Source organism: Scyliorhinus canicula, chromosome 13 (assembly GCF_902713615.1).
Source record: "Scyliorhinus canicula chromosome 13, sScyCan1.1, whole genome shotgun sequence".
Taxonomy (NCBI): Eukaryota; Metazoa; Chordata; class Chondrichthyes; order Carcharhiniformes; family Scyliorhinidae; genus Scyliorhinus; species Scyliorhinus canicula.
The window spans coordinates 103,690,528-103,711,629 of record NC_052158.1 but is presented as its reverse complement, the minus strand read 5'-3'; positions in this window follow the sequence as shown (position 1 = coordinate 103,711,629).

Below are 21,102 nucleotides of genomic sequence, written 5' to 3'. Positions count from 1 at the left end.
GATGCAGAGGCGAAAGAAACCTTCTGCCACTGGCTGAAATGTTTTAAGGCCTACCTGGCCGAAATCAGCACCGCTGAAACTACGGAGGAACAAAAACTCAGCCTACTGCACGCGAGGGTAAGCCACAGAATTTCTACACAACTAAATCCAGCCGGTTCCTACACCGCTGCGCTGGCGATTTTGGACAAAATGTATATTAGGCCCATGAACTAGGTCTTTGCCCGCCTTGTGCTCACGACTCGCCGACAACGGTCTACTGAAACTTTAGCTGAATTTGCACGCGAGTTGACCAATCTCTCAAATGACTGCAATTACCAGGCCGTAACCGCGGCCGAACATAGAGAGCTTGCTGTGCGGGATGTTTTTGTAGCGGGCCTTCGATCTAGCTATGTATGCCAGAGACTATTAGAAAATGGGGCCCAGGGCTTAGAGACTACCGTAGATGCTGCTATCACAATGGAAGTTTCCTTCCGCAGCCTCAACTCGTTTCCCGCGGACCCCGCTAACCCCGCATGGGCCCCCGACCTGAGGACCCCCCAAGCCTGTGCCGCAAGGCCCTCCAGCTATTGCGCTGCCACAGCCGGTCGCCCTACTGTCCCAGTCAAATACTCAAGCTATTCAGCTGCTCCAGCTAATTACTCAGCTTCCCCAGCCAGCTACTCAGCTCGCCAAACCAGTTATTTAACTGCTCCAGCCTGCCACTATTCAACTCCCCAAACCAGTTATTCAACTGCTCCAGCCTGCCACTATTCAGCTCCCTAAACCAGTTATTCAACTGCTCCAGCCTGCCACTTGTGTGGACAAAGCTCAGCCCGATCCGTGACCTGCAGCAGCTGCGGGAAGAAAGGCCACTATGCTAGAGTGTGCCTCGGCAGAAGGGCCCCAGCCCTCAACACCCCAACAGTCCAAAAACATCGTCCCCAGCACCAGCAGGCCCGCGGGGCCCGAAACGCTGCGGCCTACGCTCAGGCTCCGCCCCCTCCCGCCACGTGCGATCCATGGGGGCCGCCATCTTGGCAAACCTCCACCATGCGGCCGGCCACGTGCGATTCATGGGGGCCGCCATCTTGGACGCCATCTTCATCACCACCCCCCACGTGCGATCCACGGGCCCTAGCTGCATCCCCAGACTCAAACAGCTCATCGGAGGAGTACGACCTCCCCGGGCAGTCACCACATGGCCCGCAACTCAGCGCAATGTTCCTGCATCAAGCTCGCCAGAACGCAGCGGCATCTAATCAACAGGACGCCCAATCGGAAGAATTCGATTCCCCCGGGCACCCACCACGCAGCCTGCAACTCAACGCGGTCACCCTCGACCAATCTCGCCCCAAGCATCTGAGAATTTCGATGATGGACGTCCAGATCAACGGGTACAACACGTCGTGCCTCTTCGACTCCGGGAGCACAGAGAGCTTCATACACCCAGAGCTGGTAAGACGCTGTTCCCTCCCTATTTATCCCGTCAACCAAACTATCGCCCTCGCTTCGGGCTCCCATTCCATCCAAATCCAACATCCGCACTACAGCAACGCTAACGATTCGAGGCGCTGGCTATTCCAAATTTAAACTGTATGTCTTGCCCGACCTCTGCGCGCCACTCCTCTTAGGCTTGGATTTCCAATTTAACCTCAAGAGTCTCACCCTCAGCTTCGGCGGGCCCCTGCCCCCACTCACTATCTGCAGCCTCGCCACGCTGCGCCCCCCCTCCTCTCTTCGCCAACCTCACCCCGGATTGCAAACCGGTAGCCACCCGCAGCAGGCGGTACAAATAGGGTATTTATCAGAATGGAGGTCCGAAGGCTGCTCAGTGAGGGGATCATAGAGGCCAGTAACAGTCCCTGGAGAGCTCAGGTGGTGGTCGTCAAGACCGGGGAAAAATTCCGCAAGGTCGTCGACTATAGTCAGACCATAAATCACTTTGTGCTCCTAGACGCATATCCCCTCCCCAGAATTGCAGACATGGTTAACCAGATCGGCCAGTATCGGCTCTTTTCCACGGTGGATCTGAAGTCTGCATACCACCAGCTCCCAATCCGCCCGGAGGACCGCCACTACACGGCGTTCGAGGCCGATGGCCGCCTCTTCCATTTCCTCCGGGTTCCCTTCGGCGTCACTAACGGGGTTTCGGTGTTCCAACGAGCAATGGAACGAATGGTAGACCAGTACGGGCTGCGGGCCACGTTTCCGTATCTGGATAATGTTACCATCTGCGGCCATGACCAGCAGGACCACGACGCCAGATGGTTTTCTCCAGATGGTCCAAAAATTAAACCTTACATATAAGGTTTTGGGCAGCAGGGTAGCATGGTGGTTAGCATAAATGCTTCACAGCTCCAGGGTCCCAGGTTCGATTCCCGGCTGGGTCACTGTCTGTGTGGAGTCTGCACGTCCTCCCCCTGTGTGCATGGGTTTCCTCTGGGTGCTCCGGTTTCCTCCCACAGTCCAAAGATGTGCGGGTTAGGTGGATTGGCCATGCTGAATTGCCCGTAGTGTCCTAAAAAAGTAAGGTTAATGGGGGGGTTGTTGGGTTACGGGTATAGGGTGGATACGTGGGTTTGAGTAGGGTGATCATGGCTCGGCACAACATTGAGGGCCGAAGGGCCTGTTCTGTGCTGTACTGTTCTATGTTCTATGTTCTATATAACAAGGAGAAATGCGTGTTCCGCACAAACCGACTAGCCATCCTCAGCTATGTCGTGGAGAACGGAGTCCTGGGCCCAGACCCGGACCGCATGCGCCCCCTCTTAGAACTCCCCCTCCCCCATGGCCCCAAGGCCCTCAAACGGACCGCATGCGCCCCTCTTAGAACTCCCCCTCCCCCATGGCCCCAAGGCCCTCAAACGGTGCTTGGGGCTCTTTTCGTACTACGCCCAGTGGGTCCCCCAATATGTGGACAAAGCCCTCCCACTCTTCAAGGCCACACTATTTCCCCTGTCTGCTGAGGCGCGCCAGGCCTTCAGCTGCATCAGCGACAACATCGCCAAAGCATTGCCCTTAGTGTTGGGTGGGGTTACTGGGTTATTGGGATAGGGGGAGGTGTTGACCTTGGGTAGGGTGCTCTTTCCAAGAGCCGGTGCAGACTCGATGGGCCAAATGGCCTCCTTCTGCACTGTAAATTCTATGATCTATGATCTATGAAAGCAGCCATGCGGGCGGTGGATGAATCCACTCCTTTTCAGGTAGAGAGCGACGCCTCAGAGTTAGCACTAGCAGCCACTTTAAACCAAGCAGGGCGGCCCGTTGCATTTTTCTCCCGTACCCTATCCGCTTCAGAACTCCGACACTCCTCAGTCGAGAAGGAAGCACAAGCCATCGTGGAGGCTATCGGACACTGGAAAACCTACCTCACAGGTAGGAGGTTCACCCTCATTACCGACCAACGGTCGGTCGCCTTCATGTTCGACAACTCGCAAAGGGGCAAAATTTAAAATGACAAAATTCTTCGGTGGAGGATTGAACTCTCCACCTACAATTACGATATCAAATATCGACCGGGGAAGCTCAACGAGCCCTCGGATGCCCTATCCCGCGGGACATGCGCCAGCGCGCAAATCAGCCGCCTAAAAGCCATCCACGATGACCTCTGCCACCCAGGGGTCACCCAGCTCGCCCACTACATCAGAGCCCGAAACCTGCCTTTCTCCAACGAGGAGGTAAAAGCCGTCACCAGGGACTGCCCGATCTGTGCGGAGTGCAAACCGCACTTCTATAGACCAGACAGGGCCAACCTGGTCAAGGCTTCTAGGCCCTTTGAACGCCTTGCGATCGAATTCAAAGGGCCACTCCCCTCCACTAACAAAAACATTTACTTCCTTAACATTATTGACGAGTTCTCCCGATTCCCCTTCGCCATCCCATGCCCCGATATGACTTCCCACACAGTCATTAGGGCCCTGCATAGTGTCTTCACCCTGTTCGGTTTCCCCAGCTACGTGCACAGCGACCGGGGTGCGTCCTTTCTGAGTGACGAGCTGCGTCAGTACCTGCTCGACAAGGGCATCGCCTCGAGCAGGACTACCAGTTATAACCCCAGGGGGAACGGACAGGTGCAGAGGGAAAATGCGACGGTTTGGAAGACCGTCCTACTGACCCTCAGGTTCAGAAAGCTCCAAGTTTCCCAATGGCAGGAAGTCTTCCCTGACGCGCTCCACACAATTAGATCCCTCCTGTGTACAGCTACCAACCAAACCCCCCACGAGCGGCTCTTCATTTTTTTCCAGGGGCACTACCACAGGGGTCTCACTTCTGGCGTGGCTGAGGACGCCAGGCTCGGTTCTCCTAAGGAAGCACATCAGGGCGCACAAGACCGACCCCATTGTTGAAAAGGTGCGCCTGCTTCATTCCAACCCACAGTACACATGTGTTGAGTTCCCGGACGGTTGCCAGGACACAGTATCCGTCCGGGACCTGGCACCCGCTGGATCCAGCCCCCCATCTGCCCCCACCGAGGAACTTCTTTCCCCATTCCCTATGCGGCCGCCCCCGATTCTGCAAGCTCACCCCACCAGTCCCGAGCGCCAGCACCAGCCCGTCCCCCACGCCCCCAGTCTCCATTCGACCAGGAGGTTTATGAGGCTCGGACAAGACTCGCCCCGGAGCCGGCAACCGTACCTCAGACCTCGACGCCCGCCCAGCCACCGCAAGAGGCCGCAACCCCAGTGCTCCGCAGATCAAAACGGGCAATTCGTCCACCGGACAGACTGACTCTTTGAGCCATCACCCCCGCCGGACTTGATTTTTTTAACAGGGGGTGAATGTGATTCACACTATATATAGTTGCCAATATCACTCCATGTATAGATGTTTGTTATCTACCCATTGTAAGTGCAGTTGCACTATCTGACCACCAGGGGGAGTCGCTCTGGGAGTACGCGAGACTTTGTACTGGGCTCCTCCCTTGGCTCCCCCCAGGACTCCTACCCCTGGGACCGATGTATAAAGATCAGTGCCTTAGAGTCAGCCTGCCAGTTCACCGAAGTTCAACGACGAATAGGCTGGCTCTATTGTAAGTGTATTAAAGCCTCTGTTCAGATCCAACTACACGTGTTCGCTGAATTGATGGTTCCATCAGGCTGCTTCGCTCGATGCCCCCGACTTCCTGGCAGCAACCTTGGTCTGTCCCATCAACCCTCATGCCCGCCAGGACCCATTTACTGCCCCTGCCTCTGAGCTCAAACTGGAGCAAGAGAACATTCACCTTTTCAAAATCAAAGATTCAGGTCACCAGCAAGCTACACCAACATTCCTTTCCCCATTCCAGTCTAGGTTTTACAATGTTCCATTTTCACAAAGCGGCTCAATATTAATTCCACTCTCCTTGTTAAAAACTTTCTGTCCAATACAAACCAGGGCGGGATTCTCCGACCCCACGCAGGGTCGGAGAATCGGCGGGCAGCGGCGTTATTTCCGCTCCCGCAGGGTTTTGAATTCTCCCACCGGCCAAAAACCGGCGTTGTGCAAATCCCGCCGGCAGCCTCTGAAAACAGCTGGCGCCGGCGGGATTTCAATTTTTTTTCACTTACCTCAAATCTCCGGCCCAGATGGGCCGAAGTCCCGCCGACGTGGCCACGGGTCACGTCGGCGCAAATCAAAGTTGCTTTAAAATGGCGTCAATGATGATGGTTGACGCCGTTCAGTGTCGGGGGGTGGGTTGCGGCATCGGGGGGGGGGTTGGGTTGCGGCATGGGGGGGGGTTGGGTTGCGGCATGGGGGGGGGTTGGGTTGCGGCTTGGGGGGGGGTTGCGGCATCGGGGGGGTTGCGGCATCGGGGGGTGGGTTGCGGCATCGGGGGGGTTGCGGCATCGGGGGGGGGCATCGGGGGGTGGGTTGCGGCATCCGGGGGGGTTGCGGCATCGGGGGGGTTGCGGCATCGGGGGGGGGGGCATCGGGGGGGTGGGTTGCGGCATCCGGGGGGGGTTGCGGCATCGGGGGGGTTGCGGCATCGGGGGGGTTGCGGCATCGGGGGGGTTGCGGCATCCGGGGGGGTTGCGGCATCGGGGGGGGGGCATCGGGGGGGGGGGGGTTGGGGGCAGCGGCGGGCAGAGAGGGGGGCTACGGATGCCCTGGGCCAACGCACCGTCGCCCCCCCCCCCCTCTGTACGCCTCTGCCCCCAACCACCACCCCCCCTCACCACCCCTACCTCCCTCCAATGCCCCTACCCCCCTCCCCACCACCCCTACCCCCCTCCCCACCACCCCTACCGCCCTCCCCACCACCCCTACCCCCCTCCAACGCCGCCCCCATCTCTCGCAACGCCGCAGCCCCCACCCTCAACGCCGCAACCCCCCCTCATCGCCGCAACCCCCCCCCCCCTCAACGCCGGTACCCACACCCCGTCCCCCTCCCTCTGAAGGCCGGTACCCACACACCCCCCCCCTCTCTCTCCTCCTCCCCCCCCTTCCTTCCTCCTCCCCCCCCTCTTCCTCCTCCCCCCCTTCCTTCCTCCGTCCCCCCTCCTTCCCCCCCCCCTTCCTTCCTCCGTTAGTGGGGGGGCGGGGTGCGGCGTTAGTGAGGGGTGGGGGGTGGGGGGGTTGCGGCGTTGGAGTGGGGTAGGGGTGGTGAAGGGGGTAGGGGTGGTGAGGGGAGGGGGTTGGGGTAGGGGCAGCTGCGTGCAGAAGGGGGGCGACGGTGCGTTGGCCCCGGGCATCAGTCGCCCCCCTCTCTGCACGCCGCTGCCCCTACCCCAACCCCCCCTCACCACCCCTACCCCTTCACCAACTCTACCCCCCTCCAACGCCGCACCCCCCCCCCCCACTAACGGAGGAAGGAAGGGGGGGAGAGGAAGGAAGGGGGGGAGAGGAAGGAAGGGGAGGGAGGAAGGAAGGGGGGGGGAGGAAGGAAGGAAGGGGGGGAGGAAGGAAGGGGAGGAGGAAGGAAGGGGGGGAGGTAGGAAGGGGGGAGGTAGGAAGGGGGGGAGGAAGGAAGGGGGGGGAGGAAGGAAGGGGGGAGGAAGGAAGGGGGGGAGGAAGGAAGGGGGGGGAGGAAGGAAGGGGGGGAGGAAGGAAGGGGGGGGAAGGAAGGGGGGTGAGGAAGGAAGGGGGGTGAGGAAGGAAGGGGGGTGAGGAAGGAAGGGGTGAGGAAGGAAGGGGGGGAGGAAGGAAGGGGGGGAGGAAGGAAGGGGGGAGGAAGGAAGGGGGGAAGGAAGGGGGGGAGGAAGGAAGGAAGGGGGGGAGGAAGGAAGGGGGGGAGGAAGGAAGGGGGGGAGGAAGGAAGGGGGGGAAGGAAGGGGGAAGGAAGGGGGGGAAGGAAGGGGGGAAGGAAGGGGGGGAGGAAGGAAGGAAGGGGGGGAGGAAGGAAGGGGGGGAGGAAGGAAGGGGGGGAGGAAGGAGGGGGGGGAGGAAGGAAGGGGAGGGAAGGAAGGAAGGGGGGGAGGAGGAGAGAGGGGGGGTGTGGGTACCGGCCTTCAGAGGGAGGGGGACGGGGTGTGGGTACCGGCGTTGAGGGGGTGGACCGGCGTTGAGGGGGGGGGACCCGGCGTTGAGGGGGGGGGACCCGGCGTTGAGGGGGGGAGACCCGGCGTTGAGGGGGGGAGACCCGGCGTTGAGGGGGGGAGACCCGGCGTTGAGGGGGGGGGACCCGGCGTTGGGGGGGGGGGGACCCGGCGTTGAGGGGGGGGGGAAGACCCGGCGTTGAGGGGGGGGGAACCCGGCGTTGGGGGGGGGGGGACCCGGCGTTGAGGGGGGGGAACCCGGCGTTGAGGGGGGGGACCCGGCGTTGAGGGGGGGGACCCGGCGTTGAGGGGGGGGGGGTTGCGGCATTGCGAGAGATGGGGGGCGGCGTTGGAGGGGGGTAGGTGTGGTGGGGAGGGAGGTAGGGGTGGTGGGGAGGGAGGTAGGGGTGGTGGGGAGGGAGGTAGGGGTGGTGGGGAGGGTGGTAGGGGTGGTGGGGAGGGAGGTAGGGGTGGTGGGGAGGGAGGTGGAGTGGTGGGGAGGGAGGTAGGGGCGGTGAGGAGGGAGGTAGGGGTGGTGAGGGGGGGTTGGGTAGGGGGCAGCGGCGTACAGAGGGGACGACGACGGTGCGTTGGCCCCGGGCATCCGTCGCCCCCCCTCTCTGCCCGCCGCTGTCCCCAAACCCCCACCCCCCAAATGCCAGAACCCCCCCCCCCCAAATGCCGGAACACCCCCCCCCCCAAATGCCGGAACACCCCCCCCCCTCCTCCTCCAAAAAACGCCGGGTCTCACCACTTCCGCAGCTGGTGAAACTGACGCGTATCGCGTCAGTCAGCTGCTGGCCCCTCCGGGAACGGAGATTGCCAGCTTAAAAGAAGGCCCCGACGACGGAGTGATTAACACCGATGTTTCTCGCCGGAAACCCGCGTTACGACGGGCAACGGAGAATCCCGCCCCAGTTGCGTCATTTTCATCAATATACGCGGAACCTATGTACAGAGTTTGCGCCATCCCCTCATGACCTGTATATATTGTCCATCGGAATTGCTTTTCAGGAGACTTCCCAATTTTATGGATTAGAACAAAGCTCATTCAAAGCACCAAAACGGAAACTTGCCTGTGAAAATGTTGTTTATAGTGAAGCATGTTTTTAAAACCCAATGACGGAATAAGGTGCTCACTGTGGCAAACCCGTGATTAAGTGTAAAACTAAAAGGATCCACTGACTGTCCGTTGAATTTGATATTCGGTCCCAAAATCTGTCACAGCTGCAAGGTCAAGGAAAGTAAAGGTCTTTCGACCTGGCTCATCAAAGATTGGGGGGTGGGGGGGGGGGGGGGGGGGGGGATTGCTGTTGGGAAGGGAACGGATTTTGAACGCAGCATTCATGTGGGCAGCGACAGCTGAAGCTGGGTGGTCGCTGAGAGCAGGGCCGGCTCAAGGCACCGGCAACTCGGGCAGTCGCCCGGGGCGCCATGTGCTGGGGGGCGCCAGACTCGGGCCCCGCGCATGCGCAGTTGGGCCGGTGCCAACCAGCGCATGCGCGGTGGCCGCCCTCCCCCAAGGCGCCCCCCCCCCCCCCCCCCCCCGGTCCGCCCCCCCCCCCCCCCGGTCCGCCCCCCCCTGGTCCGCCCCCCCCGCTCGGTCCGCTCACCCCGCCCCCCCCCCCCCCCTCGGTCCTCCCCGCCCGCCCCCCCCTCGGGTCCGCCCCCCCCTCGGGTCCGCCCCCCCTTCGGGTCCGCCCGCCCCTCGTCCCCGCCCCCTCGCCCCCCCCCCCCCCTCGGCCCCGCTCCCCCTCCCCTCGGCCCCCCCCCCCCAAGGGCGCCGAAGTTCAGCTTGCCCAGGGCGCCAGCAACCCTAGGGCCGGCGCTGGCTGAGAGAAACGTTTGGAGCTTGTCGGGGAACTTGATGCAAAGGCGCGTGCGCGGGTGTGCTGGAGGTTGTGGCACACTGATACCCTTCAGTGCTGTTACCTCTGTACTGATACCCTTCAGTACTGTTACCTCTGTACTGATACCCTTCAGTACTGTTCCCTCTGTACTGATACCCTTCAGTACTGTTCCCTCTGTGCTGCTACCCTTCAGTACTGTTCCCTCTGTGCTGATACCCTTCAGTACTGTTCCCTCTGTGCTGATACCCTTCAGTACTGTTCCCTCTGTGCTGATACCCTTCAGTACTGTTCCCTCTGTGCTGATACCCTTCAGTACTGTTCCCTCTGTGCTGGTACCCTTCAGTACTGTTCCCTCTGTGCTGATACCCTTCAGTACTGTTCCCTCTGTGCTGATACCCTTCAGTATTGTTCCCTCTGTGCTGGTACCCTTCAGTGCTGTTACCTCTGTGCTGATACCCTTCAGTATTGTTCCCTCTGTGCTGGTACCCTTCAGTGCTGTTCCCTCTGTGCTCGTACACTTCAATGCTGTTACTGTCATAACATACACCAGTATATCATGGTGCAGACACATACTGATGGACATACACTCGGACCAATCAACATGCACAAACACCGCTGCCAATCACCAGTTAGAACACACGCACTATAAAGGCAGAGGGCATCACTTTTCCCGCTCATTCTGGATGCTGCCTCTCAGAAGCAGAAGAGCTCATCAAGTATAGTACAGACTCACACCACGTGCTGAGAGATTCAACTGGTTCGGACAGGCACAGGTCTCTAGTTAAACTGGCATCGTGTAAACCCACAGTTATAGTATGTGTATTATTTTATAAGAGTTAATAAAATAGTGTTGAACCTTCTTCTGTGTTGGTGGCATATGTCTGCTTCACAAGTCCACAGTGCCCAACACTTCATGGCACCAGTAGTTGAGGGATGTTAGTACTTCTGAGACCTACCTTCCAGTGATCAGCCTTCCACCAGCCTTCAGCCATCCTGCAGTATGGACAGCGTTCGCCTGCCGCCGCCCCTCCGCATTACCGGAAACCTGGGCTGCAATTGGAAGATTGTTAAATAGCACTTCCAGCTATACCTAGAGGCCATGGACCTGGACGCTGCCTCGGACGCACTGATACCCTTGCTCTCTTCCTCTCCACAGCCGGGGACCATGCCCTCCACATCTTTAACTCGCTCACCTTCGCTGACGGGGAGGATAAATCAAAGTTCAGGACAGTCCTCCTAAAGTTCGACAGCCACTGCGAGGTCGAGGTGAACGAGAGCTTCGAACGATATATATTTCAGCAGCGCCTACAGGGTAAGGACGAACCTTTCCAGTCCTTTATCACCCACCTCCGTGTCCTTGCGCAGTCCTGCGGGTCCACCTCTGTCTCCATGATACGCGACCAGATAGTTTTTGGTGTGCAGTCGGGGCCCCTTCGCCAGCAGCTGCTTAAAGTCAAACAGCTCACCCTGTCCACTGCCATAGAGACCTGCGTGTTCCATGAGCACACCTCCACGCGATATTCCCACATCCAGGCCGCTGAAACGGTCCCCACGAGGCAGAACGGGTCCAGGTCATTAAGTCTCTCCAGGGCCTAAGTCTGGATGAAGGCGGCCATTACGCGCGATTTTCACGTGCTCCTGCGCTGGGACGCAACGAACGTGATGATGTCGAGAAACGTACTGCGCAGGCACGCACCACGCTGGATCGTATCGCGCATGCACAGTGGCGCAACGAACGCGCCGACGCAACGGTATGCGGCAACAGTTGCTCCGCCCATTTAAAGCGGCAATGTCCTGCGAAGACCCGACGATGTTTGCAGTGTGGCAAACTTGGCCACTATGCTGCTTTGTGCAAGTCGACTCAGCCTGCTAGTTTTCCGAAGATCCAGCCAGCCTCACAGGGATGTCCGGGCCATTAAGCCCACAATCAATAAGCCTATCCCAGACCTGTCTTTCGACTTTGACAGCGATGACCTGCAAGCCCCTTTCCAAGTCGGCATCATAACCAGGCACAGGATGTCTCCTAAGCGCCACCAGTCTTCAGCCATTCCGATACACAGCATTGATCCGGATGATGAGTGGTGTGCCACCCTTACGGTCAACCGGTCCCCAGTAAGGTTCCGCCTGGACACCGGCGCCTCCACCAATGTCTTGTCTGACCTTCGCAGCCTCCATGTCCAGCCTGCCATCCTGCCATTTGCTTCATTATAATGAAAATGCCATCGCTGCCAGTAGCTCCTGCCAACTCGAGGTGACGCACCGTGCTCACAAAGCTGTACTGTCCTTCGAGATCTTTGTCTCCTCGAAAGCCTCCTTGCTTGGTGCGCAGGCATGTAAGCTGCTGAACTTGGTGCTGGGTTTACGCTCTCTCTCCCAGCGACGTGTCTGCCTCTCCTGACACCGACTTCAGGGCGCAACTCGACTCCATCATCCAACACTACCACAACGTCTTCGAGGACATGGGCACACTCCCATATACATACAAGATTCTACTCAAGCCCAACGCTACGCCTGTGGTGCACGCACCTCGCAGGGTCCCAGCGCCCCATAAGGACCGCTGCAAGCAACAGCTCCAGGACCTCCAGGACCAAGGAGTCATCTCCAGGGTCACGGAACCGACGACTGGGTGAGTTCCATGATCTGTGTGAAGAAACCGTCCAGTGAGCTAAGGATCTGCATAGATCCTAAGGATCTTAATCGGAACATCACGCGGGAGCACTACCCGATTCCCAAACGTGAGGAACTCACGTGTGAAATGGCCCACGCCAAACTCTTCACAAAACTCGACACCTCAAAAGGCTTCTGGCAAATCCAGCTGGATGAATCGAGCAGAAAGCTGTGTACATTCAATACGCCTTTTGGCAGATACTACTGCAACCGAGTGCCATTTGGCATCATCTCGGCGTCCGAAGTATCTCACAGAATAATGGAACAGATGATGGAGGGAATCAAAGGCGTCCGTGTCTACGTCGACGACATAATAATCTGGTCCACCACCCCGCAGCAGCACATCAGCCGCCTCAAGCGCGTCTTCAAGGGCATTTACGAGCATGGCCTCCATCTCAATAGGGACAAATGCTCTTTCGGCCAGTCGGACATTAAATTTCTGGGTGATCATATTTCCCATTTGGGTGTGCGGCCGGATGAGGACAAGATTGCTGCCATCACATCCATGAAAACGCCCGAGGACAAGAAAGCGGTCCTCCGGTTCCTGGGCATGGTAAATTTCCTAGGAAAGTTTATTCCCAATCTCGCCTCGCATACTACGGCTCTCAGGAACCTGGTTCGCAAGACAACGGACTTCCAGTGGCTCCCTGCCCACGAGCTCGAGTGGAGGGAACTGAAGGCCAAGCTGCCACGGCCCCAGTGCTGGCCTTTTTCGATCCGTACAAGGAAACAAAAATCTCCACGGACGGCAGTTAGTCTGGCATTGGAGCCGTGCTTCTGCAGCGTGATGAGGCCTCGTCATGGGCCCCCGTTGCGTATGCTTCACGGGCGATGACCCCCATGGAACAGCGCTACGTGCAAATAGAGAAGGAGTGCCTCGGCCTTCTAACCGGTGTCGTGAAGTTCCACGACTATGTGTATGGACTTCCCCAGTTTACTATTGAAGCCGACCATCATCCGCTCGTTAACATAATACAAAAGGACTTGAATCATATGACGCCTCGCCTCCAGCGCATCCTGCTCTAGCTCCGGAGGTATGATTTCCAGCTTGTTTATACCCCTGGCAAAGAACTTGTCGTTGCCGACGCCCTCTCTAGGTCGGTCACCACTCCATGCGATCACGAAGGGTTCGTTTGTCAGGTCAACGCTCAAGTTCACTTCGCAGCCTCCCACTTGCCAGCATCGGATGCACGCTGGTGCAAATTCGCCGCGAGACAGCAGCTGACCCCCTTCTACAGCGTGTCATGCGCCTAATGACGGACGGGTGGCTCAAGTGCTAATGCCTACAATTTTATAATGTTCGTGACGATCTGGCGGTCATTGATGGGGTTCTCCTGAAGCTAGACCGCATCATGATCTCGCACAGCATGCGCCAGCTGGTCCGAGAGCAGCTGCACGAAGGCCATCTGGGTGTTGAAAAATGTCACAGCAGGGCCAGGGAAGCTGTCTATTGGCCGGGAATCAATGACGACATTGCCAATGCGGTACTCAACTGCCCCACCTGCCAGCGTTTGCAACCTGCCCAACCCTGATGCCCCATGAATTGGACACATCGCCCTGGACCAAGGTGGACATTGACCTGTTCCACGCATTGGGTAGGGACTATGTGTTAATCGTTGATTACTTCTCTAACTACCCGGAGGTCATCAGGTTGCACGACTTCACTTCTTCAGCTGTCATTCGGGCGTGCAAAGCGACGTTTGCCCGGCATGGCCTTCCACTCACAGTGATGTCGGACAATGGCCCCTGTTTTACAAGCCAGGAATGGGCCAGCTTCGCCCGGCGGTACAACTTTGCACACATCACATCCAGTCCCCGTACCCTCAGTCCAATGGCAAGGCGGAAAAGGGGGTTCACATAGTTAAGAGGCTACTTTGCAAGGCTGCCGATGCCGGATCTGACTTCTATCTCGCTTTGTTGGCCTATCGCTCTGGCCCGCTCTCCACTGGGCTGTCGCCTGCACAGTTGCTGATGAACCGCACCCTGAGGACGACGGTGCCGTCTATTCACACCCCGAATCTTGACCATGTTCCCGTGCTTCACAGGATGCAGACGTCTCAGGTGCAGCAAAAGGCGACACACGACTCACGTGCTGCTGATCTCCCCGACGTCCAGCCAAACGACAAGGTTCGCATTCATCTACCGGATGGTGGCTGGTCTGCTACTGCTGTTGTCCTTAGGCAGGTGGCCTCCCGTTCCTTCCTGGTTAGGTTACCGGACGGATCCATTCGGCGCTGCAATCGGCGTGCCCTTCGCCTTGTTCCACAGTCGTCACGGGATCCTCCGAGCAGCTCCTTTGCTGACCCTGCCATGGACTGTGCAGAGCTTCCGGTCACTTTGCCTCCCCCTGACTCTGTTGCAGCCCACCCAGCTCCTGACCTGGCGGCTATTGACCCACCCTTCAGGCGGTCAACCAGAATTTGTCGCCCACCTCAGAGACTGATGCAAATTTATGGACTCTCTGAGATGTTTCCTTCCTTGTTAAATCGTTTTCTATTGGTTTGTATATAGCACTGTTCTTGTTCAATTTGTTGCATACTAATTATCTGCACCAGGCACCTTCCCTTGTATATAGCTTTGTTTTCCTGTATATAGATCTGTACATATGTCTTCGCACCTCACATGTAGTTAGGAACATTCTTCACACACCACTCTATTTATTGTCACACATTCACATCAAATTTTTTTTAAAAGGGGGGGATGTCATAATATACACCAGTTTATCATGGTGCAGACACATACTGATGGACATACACTAGGACCAATCAACATGCACAAACACCGCAGGCAATCACCAGTTAGAACACACGCACCATAAAGACAGAGGGCATCACTTTTCCCGCTCATTCTGGATGCTGCCTCTCAGAAGCACAAGAGCTCATCATGTATGGTACAGACTCACACCACATGCTGAGAGATTCAACTGGTTCGGACAGGCACAAGTCTCTAGTTAAACTGGCATCGTGTAAGCCCACAGTTATAGTATGTCTATTATTTTATAAGAGTTAATAAAATAGTGTTCACCCTTCTACAGTGTTGGTGGCATATGTCTGCTTCACAAGTCCACAGTGCCCAACACTTCAGTTACCTCTGTTCTGGTACCCTTCAGTACTGTTCCCTCTGTGCTGATACCCTTCAGTACTGTTCCCTCTGTACTGGTACCCTTCAGTACTGTTCCCTCTGTACTGGTACCCTTCAGTACTGTTCCCTCTGTGCTGGTACCCTTCAGTACTGTTCCCTCTGTGCTGCTACCCTGCAGTACTGTTCCCTCTGTGCTGATACCCTTCAGTACTGTTCCCTCTGTGCTGCTACCCTGCAGTACTGTTCCCTCTGTGCTGATACCCTTCCGTACTGTTCCCTCTGTGCTAATACCCTTCAGTACTGTTCCCTCTGTGCTGATACCCTTCAGTACTGTTCCCTCTGTGCTGATACCCTTCAGTACTGTTCCCTCTGTGCTGATACCCTTCAGTACTGTTCCCTCTGTACTGATACCCTTCAGTACTGTTACCTCTGTGCTGATACCCTTCAGTACTGTTCCCTCTGTGCTGGTACCCTTCAGTACTGTTACCTCTGCTCTTCGTATTGAGTTAATGGCGTGTTAAATTCTTGTCTTTACAGGGGAGCGGCTTCTCCCTATGAAGTACATATCTGTTTCCGGCCGTGGACTCCGCAATCCTTCTGACGCCAGGCACGACCCTCTGAACCACGCTTTGAAAGACCCTGATCTACATAATCAAAGTCCTGTACAGCATTGGAAATTGTATGGTGTGATGTGATGCAATTTGGAAAATATTTGGTAGTTGTTAGGGAGGTTGCCTTTAGTTCTATTGTGCCTTCTGGAAATCAGGAATCCATTCCTAATCGTTAAAAAAATAACTGGGTAATGTAAACCCTGCATTGTTCTCTGTGTAGTATTATAGGACAGGTTTTCTAGTGCCTTCCATTATCTCCCAACTCCAGCTGTTTCTGTTTGACTTAGTCACGTGGAGAGGAAGCTAGCCACAGCAGGGTGGTTTGTATAGGAGTAACCAGTAGGCCTCAGTTCAAGTCTGCTTAGTCGTTTATACTGATGGCGTATTCAAGTTTGGGTGGTTGAATGGAAGAAAAACACATGAAAATGTTGAGTAGTGACCATGACTTAATTATCTGGTGCTAAATCTAGAAAACAGACTTTCAAGATGGTGTAATCGAGAAAGGATGACTACATTGCGTGGTGTAAGGTCTGCTCATCGGACTTCAGCACTGCTCACAAAGGAGCAAATGACATACAGGGACATTTGCGATCCAGGAAACATCATGCTGTCGCACAAGTTTCGGAAAGCACCCGCGACAGCAAACCTTTCATGCAACAGAAAGACTACCTCAGTCATAAGAGCAGAAACTTTGATGACACATTTCTTGATTGAGCGCTATGTGGCGTTTTCTGTTGCCGATCATTTGACTGATCTTGTGAAAGTGAGGGTTCGGACAGCTCGATTGCTTCTAGGTTTTCCTCACACCGGACCAAGATAGCAGCAATTGCCAAGACTCTAGGCCAAGAGGCGAAAGGTGACATCCTTGAGAAAATCAGGCAAACCCGGTTCTCCATATTAACCGATGGGAGTTCTGATCGTGGTGCGGAAGAACAGATGTGAATGGGGTGATCAGTCTGTTGCTTGAAATAGCGACAATGGGCCCGGAGACTGACCTTGTTGTGCTGGTAGGACTCAGAGCCGCCGAAGACAAGGGGTATGGGTGAGCGACCTGGCAGAATTCCTGCACTTGGAGGTCAAGTTTATCTTACGGAGGGAGCAGAGGAGGGGTGTACCCGGAGGTTGAAGCCGCTTATTGATTTCATCAAGGTGAATTAAGGTATCAGTGGGGAGGGCAGGGGTTGTTTGGTGGTTGTTTTGTTGCTGTTTTTTGGTGGGGGTGGGGGGGGGGGGAGATAAGGGGGGATAAATTGAGGCGGGGAGAGTTATGGGCTCGGTATCAGAGGATGTTGTGGGCTTGTGTTCTTTGCTTGTAGCGATTTTTAGTTTGTTGATTTTTTTTTGTATAAAAATAAATTTAGAGTACCCAATTATTTTTTTTCCAATTAAGGGGCATTTTAATGTGGCCAATCCACCTAACCTGCATATCTTTGGGTTGTGGGGGTGAAACCCACGCAGACACAGGGAGAATGTGCAAACTCCACACAGACAGTGACAGAGTCCTCAGTGACATTCCTTGGAAAACATGATATGCTTTTCTGCAGACAATGCAGTAGTGATGATGGGAGTACATAATGGTGTTGCTTCCTTTGCGAAGAAAGAAAACCCAGATATTTTCATTTTTGGATGTCCACGCCACCTTATTCATCTGGCTGCAGAGAAAGGGGCAAGTCAGTTGCCATTCCCTCCAGTGGATTTGCTTGTACCAGTCTATTACTACAGGTAGTACCTCGAGAAGTCTAGCAACTGCCACAAAGAGTTCAAGGAAATACAAAACATTGTACAATCTCAAAAATCACAGACTATTTAAACATGGCTGCATGAGATGGTTGTCCTTGGAAAGAGCCCCAAAAAGATTTTTGGAACAATTGTCTGCATTGCAAGTGTACTTCTCCCAAGATGCAGAATCCGAGAAAGGAGAAAGAAAGAATGAACGGGGCTTGAGAGACGATAAGCAACTGAAGGTTGACACATCTGGAAAGACTTCTACCAAGCTTCCAGTGGCCTCCAGCGGCAGAGACCATCACCAAGAAGATTGCTCATCTCCACACACAGAAGGGAGTGTTACATGTAGAACATCATCTACAACAAGAACATTGTTTGCAGGAACAAAAAGCAGCATTCATGTTGTGGAAGCAAAGAGCGGTTGCCAGTTTTCAACTAACAAGAAATAGGCCCCAGCAACAGTAAGACTCAAAAAGATCTGTTCAGAAAACTGCTGTTCTTGGGCATGGTAGCAAGACTGACAACTGTCAGAGAGATGGAAAAAGAAGCAGTTCAAGTGCTGGAAGCAAGAAGAAGTTTTCCACAGCTCGCAATCCTGTTGCTAATACAACTGTACAGCCATCTCAAGGCAAAGCTGCTGGGATTTATGCAAATCTTTGTGACAGCAACAAGCTGTATTGTGTCTTTCCTCAATATACACTTTCTATGTTCAACAGGCTCAATTTAGAGCAGGAGTTCTCAACCTTTTTTAACCCATGGACCTCTTTTCCTCTTAATTTTTTTCTTGTGGACCCCCATAGCCATTCCACAGAAAAAAAAGCTTCTTATATGCGTGGTAAACTAATCCTAAAGTCCATCTACATTACCGTGAGGGTTGGAAACGGATTCGCGGTATTTTCGTACGTTGCCAAACTTATTCTAATATGAAAAGTAATGAAAAAACTTTTTACTGACTAAATTGAATTAAATTACTCTAAAAATAACCAATTCATATCAACTATACACAGTTTCTAGTGATTACTGTGTTAAATCATTCATTAAACTTGTCAAGGAGAAACGTGGCATAAGCGTCAGGTCAACAGTGGGTATTTAATAAGCTGCTTCTGTCATTAAAGGTCCTCCGGGCTGTTCCTAGGGGACAATAGCCCGGGCAATCTTCAACAACAACTGTCATTAAAGCACAATAAACCCATTTGTCATTAACCGGTATGGATTTTTTTTCTCAGAATACAGTACCACAAAAATAAACACAGCAAATGCACCTTTTTGGTTCTGAGCCCCTTCAGCCCTCAAGGTAAATTAGATAGATTATAATCTCTCTTTGACCTTTGTCAGTGCGAGAGAGAGAGAGAGAAAGGTGAATATTCATCATGAAAACAAACATTTTTTTCTTCTACTTGATTCTCAGTAATAACAATTGTTCTGAAGTAGAATTGCTCTATGGACCACTAAAATATCACCGTGGACCCCCAATTCGGTATTTTTTTTGTGTGGACCCCCAGTAATGTTACATGGGCCCCCAGGGTCCATGTGGACCCCGGTTGAGAACCACTGATTTAGAGCTTCAAGAAGAAGCTCCCACTTTACAGATTGTACATTAGATGTTGCTTGACTTTCTTCAGGACTTGTTTCTTTGCTTTGTGAAATCTAATGCAATTGCCAGTATTACATTGCCTGCTAACTGCATGTACTTTTATAAAATAAATTTAGAGTAGCCAATTCTTTTTTTCCCAATTAAGGGTGAATTTAGGGCGATATGGTAGTGTAGTGGTTAGCACTGCTGCTTCACAGCGCCAGGGTCCCAGGTTCGATTCCCAGTTTGGATCACTGTCTGTGTGGAGTCTGCATATTCTCCCCATGTCTGAGTGGGTTTCCTCTGGTTGCTCTGGTTTCCTCCCACAGGTCCCAAAAGACGTGTTTGTTAGGTGAATTGGGCATTCTGAATTCTCCCTCAGTGTACCCGAACAGGCGCCGTAGTGTGACGACTTGGGGCTTTTCACAGTAACTTAATTGCAGTGTTAATGTAAGCCTACTTGTGACACTAATAAAGATTATTATTATTATTAATATTCGCATGGCCAATCTACCTACCCTGCACATCTTTTAGGGTTGATGGGGTGATACCCACGCAGACACGGGAAGAATGTGCAAACTCCACATGGACAGTGACCCGGGGCTGGAATTGAACCCTGGTCCTCGGTGCCGTGAGGCAGCAGTGCTAACCACTGCGCCACTGTGCATCCCACTAAAGTCCTCAACATTAACCTGTACTCTCACCCCCCCCCCCCCCCCCCCCCCCCCCCCCCCCCCCCCCCACACACACACACACACTATTTAGTTTAAAGCCCTATCTACAGCCCTAGTTATGTGATTTGCCAGGACTCTGATCCCAGCTTGACTCAGGTGAAGACCATCCCATCAGAACAGTTTCCCTCCTTCCCCAGTACTGGTGTCAATGTTCCATGAATTCAAACAAATTTCTTCCACACCAACGTTTGAGCCATGCATTTACCTCTTTAATCTGAGTAACACTGTGTCATTTAGCTCATGACTCTGGTAGTAATCCAGAGAATATTACCTTTTGGTTCTGCTTTTTAATTTAGCCCTGAGCTGCTCATATTCCTTTAGCAGAACCTCTATTCTTATTCTGCCTTTGTCATTGGTAACTATGTGGACCATGACAACTGGATCTTTACCTTCCCACTCCAAATTCCTCTACAGCCCCAGTCAGATGAGATAGCGAAATACAGGCAGGCAACACAACCTTCGGGACTCTTGATCCTGGTCACAGAGAACAGTGCCTATGCTCCTAACTATACTATCCCCAATTACGACTCCATTTCTTTTCTCCCACCACACTTTTTAAAAACTAAATTTAGAGTACCCGGTTATTTTTTTTCCAATTAAGTGGCAATTTATCATGGCCAATCCACCTAACCTGCACATCTTTGGGTTGTGGGGGTGAATCCCACTCAGACATGAGGAGAATGTGCAAACTCCACACAGACAGTGACCCAGGGCCGGGATTCGAACCAGGGTCTTCAGTGCCGTAGTTCCAGTGCTAACCACTGCACCACACGTCGGCCTTTCGCCCCACACTTTAATGGCTCCCTGTACCACAGTGCTGTGGTCGGTTTGCTCATCCTCCCTGCAGTCCCCATTCCTGTCCACACAGGGCACAAGAATTTTTATTCTGCAGGTGAGAGACTTTGAGCAAAGGCAGGTTTCGACCTTTCCTCTTCGACCGCCGCAGGGCATACAGGACAAGGTAGTTTCTGGAACAGGGGTGAGGGAGGGGAATGTATTGTAAATCTATAAATAGTCCTTAATACTGAGGCCCCGCAAGGCTGCGTACTTAGCCCCCCAATCTACTCCTTGTACACACACAACTGCTTGGCAAAATTTGGTTCCAACTCCATCTACAAGTTTGCTGATGATACGACCATAGTGGGCCGGATCTCGAATAGCGACGAGTCACAATACAGGAGGGAGATAGAGAACCTAGTGGAGTGGTGTAACGACAACAATCTTTCCCTCAATGCCAGCAAAACTAAAGAACTGGTCATTGACGTCAGGAAGCAAAGTACTGTACACACCCCTGTCAGCATCAACGAGGCTGAGGTGGAGATGGTTAGCAGCTTCAAATTCCTAGGGGCACACATCACCAAAAATCTGTCCTGGTTCACCCACGTCGATGCTACCACCAAGAAAGAATAATAGCGCCTATATTTCCTC